The sequence below is a fragment of the Ornithodoros turicata genome, chromosome 2 (genome assembly GCF_037126465.1).
Source record: "Ornithodoros turicata isolate Travis chromosome 2, ASM3712646v1, whole genome shotgun sequence".
NCBI classification, from domain to species: domain Eukaryota; kingdom Metazoa; phylum Arthropoda; class Arachnida; order Ixodida; family Argasidae; genus Ornithodoros; species Ornithodoros turicata.
The window spans coordinates 92,266,211-92,286,164 of record NC_088202.1 but is presented as its reverse complement, the minus strand read 5'-3'; the positions used below and the strand labels follow the sequence as shown (position 1 = coordinate 92,286,164).

At 45.8% G+C, this 19,954-nt stretch overlaps 1 protein-coding gene across 2 annotated transcripts in view; it reads right to left on the bottom strand.

Moving 5' to 3' along the window:
- Positions 1-19,954, bottom strand: part of LOC135385788 (galactosylceramide sulfotransferase-like) — a 435,824-nt gene that overhangs the window by 278,992 nt on the left and 136,878 nt on the right. The window contains exon 1 of one of the 2 annotated variants that reach the window (XM_064615300.1): positions 12,733-12,793. The exons of the other annotated variant lie outside the window; for it this stretch is intronic. The gene's annotated coding sequence lies outside the window, so the exon portion shown is untranslated. Of the gene's footprint in view, positions 1-12,732; positions 12,794-19,954 lie in introns of those variants that run through there. 2 annotated transcript variants of the gene reach the window in all.

The following is a 19,954-nucleotide window of genomic DNA, read 5'->3' as shown; positions in this document are numbered from 1 at the left end:
ATCACAGTTTCGCTCCTCTGATTGGTTTGCTTTTTACCAAGGGGGTCGCCATGACACCATACTGCCACCCAAAATGGCGACGAAAACAAACACAGTGAAGCGGGGATTTCGTGACAAAAAATTTTCACAGACTACTCTGATTTTACGCTGCAAATGTACATCCTAATATAAATTTCTCGGAAATCAGTTTCAACTTATGCTCATCCATCAATACCTAACTGAAAATAATACGTTTTGTCGCCGGTGTTAGGCCTAGTGAACACGGCGATCACAAAAAATCATAACAAAAACGGCGCTGTGCTGTACAATCTTATTTTTAACAGCTGGATTTCATGGATATAAACATTCTTGCCTCTTATATTCCAACTATTCATGTAGATTTGTTTAAAAATCATACCGACAACAGAATGTGTCCCAGCAGGTGGTTCTGCCGGCAGCGGTACAACGACGGAAGCAGACGGCAATTCCCGACGTGCCTTACGCTCCCTAGGTGGCGCTTATCAAATTTGCACCAACAATCCACTACTTTTGCAGATTGCGAGAGGTATCCATTTCAATCCCATCCAATCCACTTGCCACCCAAAATGGCGCTGCCCATGTTGGATAGGGGGGGGGGGGCAAATAGTGAGGATAGGCTGATTGATAGCGCCCCATATTTCAAGACTTCATTGGTCGGAAAGCTGAAAAAGTGGGTGGAGCTTCAGGTATAGGCATGACCCATTAATGGCCAGACTCCCTTTTAATATACGGCTCTGGTCGCACAGTCCCCATAGGCGGTGCGCAACACCTATAGGGCCGCTGACGACGTTGCGCAGTTTCTTGCAAGCGTTCTCATAGGATTGACTCATATTAGATATAGTGTGTCCAGTTTTCGAGCAGGCGCGTCTTCGTAAGAGTAAAACGTATGTAATTTTTACCACATATCGCACGTGTCGCCGTTGGCATTCAAGCAAATTCCCACAATAGCTTGAAAGGCAGCGGCTTGCAGCTCGTCCGATGTTTTTCCATTTGTCAAAACTCCTGAACCTGTGAAAAATGTTTTTTTTAACAACAATCCTCAGCTTTCGCGAATATCCTGACTATGGGTTTACCTTAATTATTTCCAGATTGGTGGGCACACTCGTCGAGAGCGTCGGGATTGTTAGAAAAGCTAAAAAGGCTCTTTAGTTTCCCTTCCCATTGATACTGTGTTGGATGCAACATACTGATAAAGTGAAACAATAAATTTACTTTATTTACATCATGTCCCCAGCATGTTTCGTTTTTAGTTTGAGTTTTTGGGTTTCCTAACTTGTCGACCCCAGCACGTAATTTTATGGCAGATAGCGTTGTTTCGTGGCACTCGAACTTGACAGGGTCTCTCAGAACGGAAGATTTCACTTATGTCTAAAGGGTGTGGTTTAAAGTACCACACCCTTTAGACCACACAGTACCGCAGAAGTCATTTTTAACACCCTGCTTTCTTTGTATAAAACTGCTAAGCAGGCCAGTAAGATGCACCATAAGAATTAATTCACCCCATAGAGTCATAATTATCGCAAAAATTGAATTCAAAATACGCCGCAAAAAGCGACCGTGCGCGACTTCGGTGGAGAGCAGTACCAGCCTGTGATCTGCCTGGGACCTCGCGCTGACGCTACAGGGGCTATGCTCGCTGATTGGTCCAGAGTAATGTTTTCTGCCACTCAGCTGTCGTCTGCTACTCGGCTCTTCGTGGTTCTGAAAAAGTATTTCTCCTTTCTCAGTCATGATTCGTCCGCTCCTTCTATACCCGATTCTTCCGGGGAACTGGCAAAACTGGTTTACGGCGGCAAAGGGACAGGACGCTGACCCTCACTGACTAGCGAACCAGAACGAGTTGCCCCTGTAACGTCATCGGTGACGTGGCATCATGCTTCTCCTCCTCGTTATACCAGGAGTGGCGAGTTAAGGGTGAACGCGCGGAGCCATGTTTATGTGAGTTTTTTTTTTTTTTTTGCAAACAAATTGCACACATCAAAACCTTTTGCGCAACTCTGTAAAATGACACACACACTTTCATCAGACGTCTTAATCTGAAAATTTTTTGGATGACCCTGTGTACTCCTTTAACTCTTGTTGGATAGTCTGCACCACATAAGAATGCAAGACCTTTGGTTTCCACTCACAAAGCCTTTTCCATACACTACGGCAGATTGTGTCCCCATTATCTTGTCTCGGGGGGATCGCCGTTACCTCGCGTCAAGCCACACTGGCTTCAAGATGAACTCGCAATGGCAACATGACATCACCACCCACTCTCTTCTTTACTCCGTTGACCTCACATTGGCCCTTACTCTCCCCCGCCGAAGGCCACGTTCCTTTACCACAGTCTTCCACCGCAGAGACTTAATGTAGCTTTTACACCCGCTTTCAAACATCTCCTCGGTGTCGGCGCACACAGCCTCCATGCGTGATGTGCGCGGTGACCTCCATCACATCCTTCTGGTCTGCGGACAGTACGATCGCGAGTTCCTGGAGTACTGGAGAGGAACCCCAGTGGAACTCGACTAATGGACGAACTCCAATAGGACGCCTTTCCATCATCATCACTTTCTCATCCCTTCCACAAGCGCAATGGGGCAGTGACCCACCACATCATCATCCCATGTATGTATATGTATGTGTATGTGTATGTGTATGTGTGTGCGTGTGTGTGTGTGTGTGTGTGTGTGTGTGTGCTAATGCCACGCGTGAATTGAACGAATGCGATTAACTGAGTTAGAAAAATAGAAAAAAGTCACTCTTTCCATAACGCGTCACTTCTTGCGAAGGCGAAGTGCAACGTGCGTTTACTCAAGCGACAATTTTCATATGTAAAATTGTCCCAGATGCAATGCAAAAAGGCAGCGTTCTTAGTGCAATACATTACGACTACAAGATGGACTAAAAAATAATATGTTTCCTTTCTTAACTTTCGAGTTCAACTACCAAATTAGATCGATTTACGCATGCCGACTATTACATTTCATTGCAATCGACCTTTTTACCAACCTTCTCGCTGCGTATTGTTAGGGCTATCTCTCTAAAAGTACTAGATTTGACGGCTTTTTTTTTTCTTTTGTCGGATAGCTAGTCCAGCAGCATATGTTACGATTTTTATTGGGAATTACTCAATGTGGGCTTGCTACTGAAAAATGTGAATCGAAATTAGATATGTCAAATGTCAAAACAAAAAAATCGCAAAATCCTTTGCATTTTACAACTTCTGGTAGCGCGCACCTTTCAAAGCAGTTAACCCAAAATTTCCATCACGATATGTCGAATTCTCCTATAGTAAAGTAAAAATAAATAAAAAGTGCAAACCATAATTATAGGTCGCAGCTGCCACTCATGCTAAGGGCGGTTTTTGTAACAAGGGTAGGCGCAGTTCGGAGGCGTCGGTGCTCGAACGCCGCTGATTTCCCCAGAAATAATTTCCAGCATGTCATTACATGTGGCGAGAAGCATCCAGACTCTTTTTTCATAAAACACGGTGATCAACGAACACGGTAGCTGGATCACTCCTTGTGGATTTCTCTATCCGTCAATGTAGCCCACGCGTACGACTGCGGTTATCTCCCGCATGACGGCGCGGCGGTTGCATGTCAGTGGCCCCTGACCTGAGCCTTCTGCTTCAGACATGTTCAATGTTGTTTTTCTAATGAAAAATTGTGCTGCAGTCAGGCAGCGCTTTTTCAGACTGAGCCCAAGGTTGACCAAGGTCAAAATCCACATACGCAAATAATATAGAGCCAAGATGAGACGAAGACTGACACAGCGCACTACCACCAGGGGCACGCTAGGGAATGGAAACGATACACACATACACACAAAGACAAAACAATGGAAACTGATATCCAACTGCAACAGATCTACGAGTATACATCGCACATGGCGACGGTTTTGGACCCCGGAACCCACTGCTCCCCAGGGGAGCGACGTCAGCTTGAGTTTAAACTTGAGTGTTACAAAAAGAAGAGAGAGAGGGCGACAGAGAAATTGAATTTATCACGTGGCGAATTCTGCTTCTATAATAAGGCCCCTCAAGTAAAAGCAAAAGAGAGAGAGAGAAATGATTACAAAGCAAAATTACAATTCGTTTGTTGGCTTTTATTGCTTGCTGAAGGTATGTGACAAAGTCCATTACGCAATCCACTGTGCAGTGCACTCGGCGGAACACAGCAAGTTGATTCTGGTAAACTTTTGTTTCCTTCTAGATACCATTTGAGCCGGGTGAGACACAGATGCAAATGGCCGCCACATACTAGCCCGCATAGTGTTCGGTAATTTATTCATTCGGAAATTATTCATCCACTGTGATTTCTGACGTCACTATAGGTTATGCTATATTAGTCTTAGTGGCCTGCACTCTTAGCTTCGTACCCTTATAGTAAATGTAAAAAAAAATTGGTCAAGAAATTATCTCTATTTAGAAGTGTTAAGTGTTCCCTTTCGTTTCTTTTGAATAAAAGCTACGGTGTACCTCTTAAAATATCACGGTTAGCTTGATGTTTAGAGTACGGTCCCTTTTACAAAGTGTAACTCTTAAGTAGTGGCTTGTGTGTAGTCTTACGGAATTATCACCGTTACCTTTCTGTTAAGGTTACTGTTGCCTTGAATTCTGTACCCTCTGCTTGGAGGCTCTATCGTAGCCTTAAGGAAGTATAGTCCTGTTACCTTTATGTTAAGGATACAGTGCCTGACAAAAGTTTATGGGACGCGAGGTCGGTGTACTTTTTCTTCAGCGTGACAGTGCCGCCGCCGACACGTGAGGACAAGTGGAAAGCAGAAGCAGTAACGGATTGTTCTTCTGTTTTCTACTTCTCTGTCGTGTACACGACCACAGTATCACGCTGAAGAAAAATTACGTGCACCTCGTGTCCCGTAATCCTTTGTCGGGCACCGTACCTCAATTTCTGGGACCAGGTCGCTATTAAATGCCAGTCACAAAGACTGATCTGTGAGACCGATGCGATTCAGACCTTTAGTTAGCCACAAAAGGACTAACTATAACAGCAAGTCAGGTCTATCTCAGACGTCAGCGTTTGTGACTGGCTTTCAATAGCGACCTGTGTAACGTGGTGATGACGTTGGTGTCAGTGTACACAGACCACAAGAAATGACAGACAGTAGTTTTCTTCCTTACATATATTTGCAACCATTCTTCGGTACAAAATCCGAAAACAGTCTTTGGAACGGCTCTGGCACACACAGAAGGCTCAAGTGACACTCAAGTTACTCAAGTGACAGAATATAGCAACCATCCGAATAAATTTGAAAGCGTCCTCAGAGCGAAATAAATTCTGAAGGCGATGCTCAACTTTAAAGGTTGTTCTAATTTCCTAACTAAAATTAAAAGAAAAATTCGTAATTCGGGATTCTATCACACGCAAGGAGTCTCGCTTTCGCTATAGACCACTGCACCGTGAACTTTTCGCTTAAAGCTGCACGAGAAAGAAATTATTTGCGAATTGCGGCTACACTTTGGCGCCTGTGTTTTCAGTTCAGCTTGTCGGTAAATTCACTTTTAACGCATTAATTCAATCAATAAAATCAACAGACAGAAACATTCATGGCGTGAGGAAAGATGCCCTAGGTCGCTTAATATAATCGGGAAGTTCGCCTCGTTTTGGGATCTAGTCAAGGGACGGCAAAATCGTTACGCTGCAAAAAAAAGAGAATCTTCTAGAATTTCTAGAAGGACAATGAATTTCACTGAGACTCACCTGAAGCAATTTTCAAGCTTATACATTATATCCAATTATATATTTCCAAGGTACGATATTAAAACATAGTTCTCTTTTTCCCTTTTGACTTGTCGTTTGCTCTCTTGCTATTTCCTTTCGCTGTCTTCCGAACGCCATTTTATTTACTGCTTTTCTTTCTCTTTTTCTTTTTAACGAGCATCTCAATGTCTGTTCTTCCTTCTGCGACTAACGCGGTGTTAAGCGTTGCTTTTACACGGCATGGGGGAACATGTTCGTTAGGCGGACATGTTCGCTGCGCACGTATGCGCGCTGCTATTGTGTCTCTTACGTGTCAGTGAAATTGTTCACATCTTCCTCTCCTTCTATTGAACAAAGGTACAGCCTCAACTAAGTCGACATTCCTACCGATTTCAGAAATTGCCAAGTACCTTCCGGGTCCATGCTCACAGTAACAGCACAATATCCGTGTATGATTTCCAGTTTCGTCTGTCTCCGAGATGTATTCTGGGCAGTCGCATTAATCACTTGTACACCTTCTATGGCGAACACCGCGAACGTCCGTGCTTGAGGATGGCATGATGCCTGAAAGAGCAGTTTCAGCGTTTAGTTACATGCAGACCGTGTTTAGTATAGAAACAGTTTACCTTTAACACATCAGCGCGACCTCCGTCAGCAGAGTTCGAGCTGGTGACAACCGAAAACCTCCGATATCAAGAAGCTTATACGATGTCAAAACTGGTAAATTTTCAGTGTAAAAAAATGGCGCCCAAGATCTCCAGGCAGTTCCATGTCGAGGGGCGAATGATGAAGAACAAGACGACGAAAACCACGTGCACAGCGCGCGACCAAGGCCGCTCAACTTATAAGTAACAACGCCGTTGCTTCTATGGATAGGGAACACAAATAATTACAGGTTACACTATCTGGCAGTCGGCCAGTCACTTATATTACCGACGAGTACCTTCTACTGTGACATAGAGAAGGTGTGTAACGTTGTCAGAAAAGTCGTGTAACTTTGAAATTAGATGTTACAGCATTTTCAACGTGGCCCTAAAAGCAACCAGATTAAGAGTGTGCGGTGAGGCAGCTTCCTTTTAACGAGACAAGCTTTTCATATTCATTCTTCTATCGAAAATTACCACAGTCTCGAAGTACCGCGCGTTAGAAGTACGCTACACATTGTGGGAAGACTTTAGCACAATTCTTTCTCTGTGTTTGAGAGTTCTGAACATATAATATGTTAAAATTTCGAAATTATATATATCCAACGCATTGCAACTCGACACCCTGTTCACCGACCGCACGTCGTTCTCGAACCAAAGCCTGTCACACACGCTGCAAACTGCTCCGAACATGTTGTTCAGGAACAGACGCTTGAGAGTGGGGGGATATGTTTATAAAAAAGGAAGGGTTAACCTAGCAGAGAGCCGGCGTAGAATTCCAAAAAGGAAAAGAAGAAAGAAAAGCAGACAGTGACAACGAGAACATGACAATGTCACAGGCTTCAAATGGGGGAGGGGGGATATGTTTATTAAGAAAAAAAAGAAACATGCAACGCAACGCTGAAAAGAAACATGCTTCACAGATTCTTCTTCAAATTGGTCAGACTTGCGCTTTCTTCGTTCTCGTTCCAAAAGGGCTCGTTGTGCTTTCTGTTGTTCACTCATTTGGGATTTTCCCCGTTTCTTTATCTTTAATAAACATATCTCCCCCCCTCATTTGGGATCTTCTTTATCTTTCCGCCCGCTTCTGCCTCTCGAGCATTGTCTTCTACACTAATTTGCGCTCTTCTTTGTCGGTCTGCCTGTGCCTGTTGTACCTCTCTCTTCTTTGGTCCTCTGGGGTCCAAAGTCCAGCCTTGGCTTTTTCGCTCATCTAGGCACGGCTCTTCACCTTTCTGCGTTCCGCGCCTTCCTTGCAGCAATCTGTTCTGCACTAAGAACCTTCGTCGGCAGAGACATCCTGGCGAAAGTCCTAGCGTCTTGTGCTTTCCACTCCCGCCACCTGCATCACCACACCTCACGTGATACCCAACGTCGCATCACGCCACCTTCACAGCGCGCTTCTTCCGTGACTCACCGCGCCGCTATAGGACACACGGCTCACGCACGCTGTCCCTTGCTTAACTCCGCATATATAGCTGTCCCTGTAAAAGTTAAATGGCAGTGCAAGATGGCGTATTGCGACATTAACCGAACGTCGATCTACTCCTCGTTTACCCCAACCGCCACCGTCTGCCGTCGCAATGTGTGCGCTACACTTCAGCGAGTCTCGCGTTAGAGGCATGCCTCCATTCTCCACGACTCTCATCAATAGCGGTCTTTCATCCACTTTCCAAACTTCCCAGACGAAGCACCGGCCCAATAAACTCCTCGGTACAATCCAAAAACCAACAGGGACGTTCGTCCGTGATGGCCGCGAAGCGTTTGCCGGCGTAGACTCAATAGCAGTCACTTTGAGCTAGGGGCCTTTATTCGCAAATCACCCGAGCCACTTCTCTCCTTAATCAATGCGTTCTCGATATCATTAGCCTTATCAAAGCGCACCGTTTTGCCGACACACACAGACAGAAACGATCAAGTGACGTACGCCATTGCGAATGGTGCACTCTGACTTGGAGTCTGGCGCATGAAAGCAGCTGTAGGACATCAAAAATCGATTAGCCTACATTACGCAAGAAGTAAAACGAGTCTGTTTTTTTTTTATGTGTATGTGCGGATGTGATGTTGTCGTGCGTTCGCTCCGTAAGCATTTTCGTAGATGGAGTGCACCGTCTTCAAAAATAAACGAGAATTTGGCGTATAATCGATGACAAGGGCTTGTTGATGCCTCGCCGAATTGCTTGCTTTCTTTTGTCTGGTTTTGTGTGTGGATGTCGTAAAGAAACTTTCAGTGAAGTGGATAGACCGGCGCCTGAGAAACAGAAAAAAAGAAAAATAGTTTAATGGAGACGACTGGGTGCTGTTCGCGTGAAGTATAGTAATATAATGCATTCCAAACCGAAGCAATATGATGTCAACATTGATTTGTGCAAGTAGGATGCAGTTTGGTCGCTAATGCTGGACAACGGAATATTGTCGACGCGATCAAGGACAGTCTCGATCCTTTTACATGTATGTCCCGATCAGATAACACCACTTACAACGTGAGCCCGTAAAATCGATATAATTTCCGTTCACCTTCCTCGAAGGAAGGCACCAACAAGAATTGAAGCGGTGTAAACCGCGTTGCACCAGATGCAACAGTCAAATGATGCACACACCACATGTACTGGATCGATCTAGGTGAAACACAATGCTTCGATGCCAGAACTAAATAAAAACAAAAGTCAGACAAAGTTTATCGCAACAACAGCGGAGAAAAAAAAACAGGATAGAAATATCCGCCGGATCTTCAGAACTAATGCAGCACATAAAGCTGTGACGAATGGCACCGCCTAGTGACTACCATCTATCTGGAACAGCAGAGCAGAAGAAAGGATCTGAAGTGCTCCAAAGCCCCCCCCCCCTCCCCCCTCTTACACCAAAGCCCCGCGCTCTCTGGCGAGCACGGTGTGCGATGGCTCATCCCCTTCACTCTGATTCAATCTTTTGCAAGAGAAGGATGGCATGGAACAATTAATGGCTACAGGACGCATCTCTGTGCGTACGTGGTTGAGGCAAACACCCAGCTCGCAATAAAGCGAGTGCAGAGGAGATACTATAATAGCCCAAACGCCGCCGGCGCGTGAAATATAGTCCCTGTGTCCTCGATGCACATAGGGAGAAAAGCTTTGTTCGTGAAGCAAGTATCATCATTCACCTCTGCGTGACAGATAGCAAAAAAAGGGAATGTGTGCATAGAATAATGGTTTGCTGACCCCTGACTAATGAAGAGGAGACCAGGAAAAATCACTTTTCAGATATCCTTAACGTAATCAAAATTGCAGTTACAATTACATAATCATGTTTGTAACTTTTTAAAAATGATTTTAATCCGAAAAGTAATTTACAGTCACATGCATTCAATTTAATATGCAATTTTATTATTCATTATAATTTTAACTTTCTTCTTCTTCCCTGAGGAACTCTGTTATGTGAGTCTTATTGACGTCTTTTGGGCTATTCGGATGAGACGAACGTACCCCTATATATATTTGCATGCTGGCGTTGCTGTCACGATGAATGAGTAAAAACCGCGGACGTCGTGAAAAGACTATATTTGAAATGAAGTTGGTTCCAAATCTCACACAAAGCAATTTCAAAGGTAACTTCAAGTGCATTACTTGCAAAAGTAATTAAGTTACAGTTACGTAATATCGAGGGTAGTTAGATGAATTTGTTTGATTATGCTGCCGGGTTTTCCATTTCGCAATTATTAAATGGTGCTATGTTTCAAGCTTGCGACAAACAGAGCGTAAATATTCAACAGCGGTGTGGCTGAGTGGGTACAGCGTGCGACGGGGCTGTCAGGGATAACTCTCTGAGGTTTTCCCTGTGTTCTTCACCGGTTTTTCATGGAGACGTTCCACGCACTATCGTGAGCTTTATGAGAGGGAACATGGGAGCGCGTGGTTGATAACCTCGTCTCGTCCGTCCCTCACGGCTACGCCTTCCGGCTCATTCTAAGTGGAAGTGGAAAGAGAGAAGAAAAAGAAAAAAATCGCTCACTGTCGTACATTTGAGCTACTATCATCGGCAATAGGCGCCCATTCTGAATGGAAGTTTCCTTGTGATGCGCACACTATTGGGACCGAAGGCACTTGAAAGAAAGAAGAGAACAGAAAGGTCGTCGTTAAGGAAAGGCCGAAATGTATCAACTACCGATGAGAGCGGTCGCGTTCGAGAGCATGGAACTCATGCGCCAAAACCATGACGTCCATGGCAGCGGTGCAGGTACCAGACAAAACAGCAAAACTCTCATCATTTGCTTCCATGTGTCGCCACAGAGCTCCGCCAGAAATGGCAGAGGAGGTTATCTGCCACGCGCTCGCATGTTCCCTCTCATAAAGCTCACGATAGTACATGTCGACGGAGCTCCTCTTGAAGTCGGCCCGGTACGCGCACTAACCTACTGTGCCTGCTCTTTCCTCCTCACCCCTCTCCACCTCTTCGGTTCTGTGCACCACCCCTAGATACCGATCCAACGATCTTTCTTTACAGTGCTCTTTCTTCTTGAAAAAATAGCGCGAACACGGAATACGGATAGCACGACCGCAGTCAATTCGCCCAAAAACGTGACCTCTAACTGAACTACACTGTAGCTTCGTGCAGTCAAATGCAAATCAATTTGTCCCTGTTCTCAGTCCTGTTTCCTTTCCCTCCCTTTCCTTCTTCCACGTACTTCCTTGCTCTCCCTTCAAGTTTTGTTTGAAGCAACAGCCTAAAGTCGAGAGCCGCCGATATTTCGAACAGAGACCGTTCTTGTTTTCCATTCTTTCCTGCCTGTGTAATTTCGAGCCACCTGTCACCCTTAGAAATGGCATGTGTCGGCAGCTCAACAGCTGTTCTCTCCGTGTCTCTGCTTGTGTCGGTCTGTACTGCCACAAATCCTCCCTCGGAAAACAGATTTGGCTATTACATAGCTATACATACATACATATATCTTGTCTACTCTTACTACCGTAACATCCATTCTAGTGGCCATTCAACGAGAGGACGACTATGTTAAATAACTCTCAGTTCTCAGTCCACTATATATTGTTTTTCACGAAGTGGTTGCACTAAAAGGAATCCTGTGTAGAGGGTAACTCGGGGGATAGCGCCCTTTGGGGGACTTCGGCCACCATCCTTGATTCCAAAACCATTTAAGCGTGCACCGACATGAAAGGTCGATAGCAAAAGAAATGATCCACATGGCGGCAGCATGCTGCGTCATAGTAAAATGGAGTTAGGACGCACATTACGTTACCCCTACTGCTTCTCGAGGTATGAGGGGTGCTTCGAGCAACGTACTAACATAGAAGGACAACCACAACAGAAGCATCGCAACGCCCAGTTGCATGCTTCAATGGACTGATGGCAGGAAGCAAAAAGGCACCAGCACTGGGATATTCAGCAGTTCCAAGTGTTTCAAGCGTTATCCTCGACCGGATTACTTAGGCTGTTCTGGTTATTACTGTTGCAGAGCAGGTACCAGTCCCTACACGTAAGTACAGCGTCCTTCGACGTGGCTGCTCATTGTTCGTATGGGATTGTTGGGAGAAATGCGCACGGATCGGATTCGGAGGGAAACTGGAGAAATAACGGGGGAAATAACCTCCTAGACTCCTACCAAAATCCAAGTTTTCATTTCTTTCTCTTTCCTGTACCAGCAGCTTCCGCGCCCAACAGTACAAATCAACTCGGGCAATTTCATTTCCACATCGGCATCTGAAGACATTAAGCTTCCGTCTAGCAGCACGGCCCTAAAAGATGAGAACCATACACATTCATGTAGGCCTTCAGTATAGAGACCATAATAAAGCAGCCGTAATACCGTTCGCCCCCAGTTCCTTCATAATCTTTATCGTACTCTTTTTTTTTTTTTAGCCATGCATCTGGTGTCGTAAACGTAACTTTGCATAAGGCATAATCCCCGGAGTGTTTGACTGATCATGCTTATACTGTGTGTCCAACACATCGGCCACGTCCCCGATAGATCGTAAAAAATACCCGAGGCAACGAGTCTCAGGAAATTAGGCAAACAGAATAGTGGGGATAGTGTAGCGGGAGGGAGTTTGCCGTCTCGCACTGTTTTGCTCGACCAATTGCCATTACGTATTAAAGGTTTAAATTTCTGTACCGGCTACATTACTAGACCGAAGGGCTCACTCTGAGCACTAAAAGCGCTAAAACTTTTAGCGCTTTTAGCACTCGATGAATTACCAACAGGCCCACTTCGATGTATTAGGGGCTCACTTCATAAAGTAACTATGTCTAAGACGTTCGGTGTGCGATAGACATGTTCCCCGAATGACAAGAATGATGTCAACATTCTCGCGGGAAACACAGTATGCGGCCTTTCTGCACGTTGTGTTATAGTATGCGAAAAATACGTGACGTACCAAATCTCGGAGCTCCCACTTCGGATAGGCTGGCGTGACCAATGATGTCGCTCTCTGCCTGCCTTTGCAGCAACTGCGGGACGCTCGCTTTTCTACGAAATGCAGTGTCATAGAAAGAGGGCGCCTTGTCCTCTTGATGGTGATGATGATTAAAGAAAAAAAAATGTAACTGGTGAGGTTGGCTCCATTAATGTGGTGAACGGCAACTCTATACCGCGTACGAAAATCATAGCTCACATGTCGCTGAAACTTTGACAAAAATGTACAAAACGCTACAAAGCCTCTTTACAGTTTCGAGAAAGAGGGGTAAAAGGAGCAAACCTTGCCCTCTAGTCTGATAAGAAGAAATCTCTTCTTATCAGCCGAGAGGGTCGCACGCCTACCTCCCCATGCAGCACAATGCGCTGAAAATTCAAGTACACAGGGGTGACTGGCAGATGTCTTATCGGTGTGGTGCATCAATTTGGGAAGCTTTTTCACCAGGAAAACAACCATGATCTGCTCGTGCACTCCCATGCACTTGCACTGACAGCCCAAGCAGCACAATGGACTGAAAGTCGAATGCAATAGGGGTGGACGGTATGTGTCTTATCAACGTTCTTTAGTTTCACGAGTCTGTTCAGGGCCTTCCAACCTGTCCACCCCTATTGCACTCGACTTTCAGTACATTGTGCTGCCTGGGTAGTGGGTACTGTCACACGTGCCTGTCTTGGAAAAATGGTAATGGATCTCTTGTCGTGTTGAGTTTTTGTGTGTCCTGTCCGTTTTTGCTTCTTCTTCTTTTTGCTCCTAGTGTGTGAATGGTGCATACCAACAAGATCACATTCCTGTGCTATTAAATGTACGTCCCTCATTTGCCTTTAAGCAGGTAGATAGTGATAGTACTTAGCACGCAAAGCACCTCGCGTAACAATGCGTAACGTGAAAACTTCATTTGCTGGGATGCATTAGAACAGTCGTGTCAAGGTTGCCAGGCAAGGTTACCTTGTGCGTAGTTGGCTAGTTTCCGGCTACAGTCAACCCTCGATTTATGAATTCCCTCGTTTTATGAACAGGAGCACGAGGAACCAAACTTTTTACATGCATTTTTTGTTCGTTTTATGAACCTCGATATCCGAATAATGAATGGAATTGCTGGGAACCAACTAGGAGTTGCCCAACGTTTTTGCCTTCAATTTATGAACGGATGGTTCCAAGGTCAACAGAAATTTTCAACGGGATTATTCCGTGGTCTTATGAATGATGCCGGAACGGACCAATCTTTTTCCAGGTATTGCACCCTCGGTTTCTAACCCCTCGAAATCCGAACAACAAACGGGTTTTCCGGGGACGCATTAGGGACGACCAAGTGTATAGCAGAAGGCATGGTCGAAAGCAAAATTACACAATATATTGCATTATAAACACAATCCCAACTCACAAATACTGTTTCGTCAGCCGATAGTACTGACTTAACGGAATTTTCGATTTATGAATCCCTCGATTTATTAACGATTTTTCCGGGAACCGAGGGTGTTCATAAATCGAGAGTTGACTGTATATAGTTGCGCTCCGTCATGATGTCTTGATGAACCCTTCCTGAACGATTTGGAAATACTGGAATCTTTACTACGCAAACTTTTCTGCGCCGCGCATACATGTAGTATTAATTGCGATGAATAACATTTTCTCGTCAACGAAACAGAAAATATGCTATATTTTCCAACAATAGCACGAGGGGAATTCTGTCACATGCATTTCACAGTTTAGGTAACGCGAAGCCGTACCTACCGCATGTCGCTGTCGCAATGCTCCTTGGGATTGCATTCCGTCGCACGGCCGACTTCTTCGGTGCGCATCGGGGCAACTGGGCGGCGCACCGAGCGGGTGCACCCGTTAATCGAAGACCTCCGGTGCGCACCGGTGCAGTATATCGAAGATGCCGTCAGTAACGCTGCAGAAACGAAACCTGTACCTACTAGCACCACTGTTGGAGATATCACTACGACAAGGAGTTCTGCGTGCAAGTTCAGACGTTCCTAGTCTCTTGTGTGCGTGCGTGAGGGGTCTTGAATTTGTCTAGTTGCCAGTACCGTCTTACCAGAGGTGCCAAGCAGATTGTTTTCTTTTTTTTTTCAGCAATCGATTTTTTTAAAGCTATGAGAGCAGCATGCATGCATGCAAGTTCTACAGCTAAGCGGACGTCCTCTCGAAGAGAGTATGTAACTACTAGATGACTAATTAACTAAAATTAATTAGCTAAAACGCTTTAATTAGGGGCTTTCGGGCAAAAGTGAGATAGCAGAATGGGAGGCAGTCCTCGTTGAAAGGGATTATTTTTTTTTTTTTATCTTGTAACGAACACGTACGTTGAAATATGCAAAGAGCAAACACCGCGTGGATCAGGAGCGCATGGCCTTCGCCGTCGGAGGTTTATCTTTGCCGCGACCGGCACCGCCCTGTACGCTGCACAGTAGGGACTGCATCCCAAAGCCCTGGTGTGCGACCTGTTGTGAAGGTGCACTGCCCCTTCCAGGGCGCACTTCCAACCGACGCGGAAATCAGGGTAGATCGCGATGTAGTTTTTCAGGTCACGGATTGCTCTTTCCACTAGGCCATTGGCTGCAGGGTGGTAGGATGTCGTTGTCCGCTAAAGTAATCCCTTTCTGCAGTGGCCAGCTTTTTAGCTTCTTACTGCGAAAGGCTGGTCTGATATCACCACCCTCGTGTGTTTGAACACATCCCGTTCCAGCAATGCCATAACGGACTGCGCGTCCTCCCGTCCCGGTCGTTCAGCCGCAATTCGGGTGCAGTGGTCGACTGCGAGGAGGAAGGCTTGTGTACGCCGGACACCCTCGCTCTTTTTCTTAATCTCTGCGAAATCCATGTGGACAGTGTGGAATGCGATGTCGGAATGTTGGGGAAGCAACATGGCATCCGGTCGTTGACAGAACTTGGCCTTGTGGACCTGACAGGTGTGGCATGAGGCGACATAGTCCCGAATAACGCTCTTCATGTTTTCTTTTGTGTTTTTTTTTTTCCACTGGAAGCGCCTTGTCATTTTGTAATAGGTAAGTCAGAAGTCATCGTGACCTCCGGATTCAGGGCTATCGTGGTAAAGCTCCAGGGTTCTGTGCACTAATGTGTCTGGAACCTGAAACTTCCTCGTGTCTTCGATAAACTGAAGCTTGAATTTGAGTTTGATTATAGAAAAAAAATGGAAGATATGGAATTCGTCACCTGACGAACTGAAGCTGCTGAGAGCCCTCCCAAACCTTAAGTGCATTTACCTCCTCCTCTACTTTACTAGTGTGCTCTGGGATCTGTATGGCTAAGCGCGAAAGGGCGTCGGCGACTGCGAGGTCCGAGGCGCTACAGTGTGATGCCTTGAAATCGAAGTGCTGGATCTGAAAAATCCACCGTGCTATTCTCCTCTTCGGCTGTGAAAGCTTCAAAAGATACGACAACGCCTGGTTGTCAGTGAAAAGTTCGAAGGTCCGACCCTCCAAGTAGGGACGGAAGTACTCCAGGGCCAGGACCACTGCAAGGGCTTCCTTTTCGGTTGTAGTGTATTCATTTCCGCCCGCGAGAAAGTGTGGGAGTGATACCCTATGACGCTGAGTTGACGACCTTTCAGGTTCTCCAGTTGCTTACGGCACAGGACCGCTCCAGTTCCAAGGTGGGAAGCGTCTGTTTTCAGTTCGAAGGGTAACGCGAAATTTGGCAGGGCGACAACGGGGTCCGACGAAATCTTTTAGACCAAGTACCCATATGCGCTTTCACAGTCTTCCGTCCATTCGAAGACTGCATCTTTTCGCATCAATTGCATGAGGCACTATGCTTGGTCTTGGTGGCGTAGTCCTTAATAAAGGCCTGAAAGTGTTCGGCTAGACCCAGGAAGACCCTCAGTGAGTGCACGTCCTTTGGGTTTTGTAGCTGAGAGATATGGGCAACGGATTCCTGTTTTGTGCTCTTCGTCCTGCCGTCCAGTACTCTGCCCAGGAAGGTAAATTTCTCTCGGAAGAATTTGCTCTTCTTAAAGTTGTCCTTCAAAATGGCCTTGCTCAGCTGAGAAAGTACCAAGGCGAGATGGTGGCTGCGTTCCTGCACTGTGCGAGAATAGATCACCATATCGTCGATGCACACCGCACAAAATCGTCCTTTGTACGCTCTTAGTACATCGACTATGATCCTCCGGAACCACGCGCCAGAGTTTTTCCACCCGAATGGAAGCCGGTTGTATTCATATATGTCAAACGGGGTTATGAAAGCGGTGTATTGCTTGTATTCCTCCGCCAAGCGGATCTGCCAATATCCCTTGGTTAGGTCGATGCAGGAGAATACGCTACACCACTCGGTCTCATCATCTATGGGAGGCATTGGTTGTGGGAAGAGATTCGTTTGTTAGTTAACGCTCGATAGTCCGTGCACAGTCTGAATGACACGTACTTTTTGAGGGGCGATGGTTATGGGTGATGCAAATGTCAATGTTGATGGCCGGATGGCCTGGGCATCCAACATACCCTGCAGTTCTTTTTGCAACTAACTTTTCTTTTCCGTAGAAAATGGGTAGGGCTTCTTGCGCACGGGTGTAATGTCCGCTAACCGAAAGGACACGACATAGCCTATTATACCAGGTGGGCAGGGTCCGATGCAGTTCAGCTCTAGATGCAGGGTGTCTCAGTGCTGGATCACGAGCAACCACCTTGCACAAATTTTTTCCCACTTCGATCTTGTCATTCCAAAACAGATTTATCTGCATTGCTTTCATGTGCGGTCGAGACAACAAGAAACTGTAGTCGACATCTTCATCACCAGCGCTAACGCAAACAGAGCGCGATCCTGATGTTGATGTTGATGTTGATGAAGAAAAATACTAGGGAGAGGTTGAATTCGTCACGCGATCCTGATACGAAAGCGGAACATGTGCCCATTCTTGTAATTGGCAGCAGGATCCGTCGTAGCCCCGGACAATTATGAGGCGTTACCACATCATCTCATCTCATCCTGGCTACAGTCGTGACGCAGCCCACATTCGTGAGGCCAACAACGGCAAGCCGGTTTACGCCACCACCATCACCACCACCACCACAACCACCACCACAACTATGGGGCGTCCCGAGAACACATTGTCGGCGCCAACCAGAAGTCTATTTACAATAGTGACGCTCGCACCGCTGCCTACCAAGACGTCTGTGAGCTCCCAATTCACGAGCATCGAGACATAAACCGGATTTTGGTTAATAAGGTATACAGTCTCGTTGTTTGTCATAGGGTTGTTGAGGGGTGGGGGATATGTTTAGTATATAAAAAAAATAGGAGGGAAAGGTTAGCGGCCCAGTAAGCGTCTAGTGTAGCGCCCCGCGCTCCCGGATGTTCCCGTCGGTATTGGCTCTCGGATGCTGACTGGCCGGGCTGGTTCCACTGGAGCGGGCCCCACACCGGTGTCCTTGACGCTGTCCTTGTGATGGCAGTGTTGTTGTGTCCTGGGATACAGTTCGCTCGACACAGAGTTATTTGTAGCAGTGCAAAAGGTCTTCCACAGTCACTGGATTCTTCACTTGGACTTGCTGCTGGAAGTCCTTTGACATCCCATGAACTACCAGTGGAACGGTAAATGAGTCGGGAAGATGGGGACCGGCCATCTCTAGCTGTCTTCATAATGTACGCCGGAGGAGCTCGATCAGAACTGGACGTATTTTCGCGATACTTTCCTTCATTTTAGTCTGTACAAGTGCAAGCTACATTACATGTATTTAATATTTTTTACGCGAAGTAAGGACCTACAGGAAGTGCTTCGAGTTCATGCATGCACGAGATGAACCCTTTAAAGGCTTACGCCGTACAGAGTTGGTCTCGTTACAAAAAAATCCCACAATAAAATACGCATTCCTTTCGTAGACTGCACAGTGCATGCAGGAAGCATTGATAAGAAGAAACTGGATAATAGTATATATTATATTCCACTTGAAAGCAGCATATACCAAGCAATAGGAAACAATCACGAATGAGAACGGTCGAGAAGCAAGATCCCAAAACGCCAACCTAAGAACCTGGCTTTATAATGCCGAAAAAGCGCTCTCAATCATGAAGAATAGAAGTCCAATAACCTAAGACCCTGCTTCGAAGTTATCAAGCTCGAGCTCAAGATGAATCGCCCCATTTTTCATCGGTTCCAGCCAAAAGTACAGGCTCGCCAGAGGCTAAAGGGCGCACTCTATATTGCCGTTCTTGAAATCTGAGTCCGATATTCTGCTCTCAAGTCTGGTCACGCACAAAGTTGATAACAAGGTTGATCACTTCGCACTATTTATAAATCTGTGCTCACTCCTACCAGCGGCTGTAGGACTTGTGTGACTGCCTTTCTCTCTTGCTTTCATTCATTTCTTTTTAGCGACCTTTATTCCGGTCACAGAATTCTCCCAAGCAGCAAAATGTACTGAAAGTCGGGTACAATAGGGGTGGACGGGTAGGTGGAAGGCCTGGAACAGACTCGTGAAACTAAGGGACATCGATAAGACACATACCGTCCACCCCTATTGCACTCGACTTTCAGTACATTGTGCTGCTTGGGCTAGTACGGCTTGGCGCTGGACAGATACCGTTGTCCGGAAGGTAGCTGAGAAACCATAACACACGCGTAAGAACGGGGTGTTATCCGTCCGGCGGACGTGGGTCTCTGATAGGCTTACTGTTGTAAACACTATATTGGAAATCAGGAACGTAATATTAAAACGGTTAGGAGTATCTTAGGTTTATTCCAACGAAAACTTTCGTGCAAGAGGCTGCACTTCTTCAGGTTATTGTGTAACCTGAATATTACGTTTCCAATTCCCTCATCGCGGGCTCCTTAACAGTGTTTTTGTTTTGTTTTTGTTTTCATTTCGACGTAACTACATTGGAAACGCTAATTTGTATTCGCGCAAGTACTAGTGCCGTGTGAGAAGAAAAATCCTCGCAACTGAAATACTTTACAGTAACTACAGTATAAAATACTTTCGAATTTGGAGCGTAAGCACAACGAACAACATATAGAACATCTGCCACGAAAGGAACGCGTAAGCAGCACAAAAGTCATTCTACTGTAAACGTACGAATTTCTATGGAACTATGGACAATACGCTCATAGCCACAGTTGCTTCGCGGCGCTAACACTGAATTTAAAAAGAATTCTGGACAATGGTCCTATTATTCGTGATTTCTAAGCTCCTACGTGCTCTTCAGTGTCTCTGTACAGATAGCA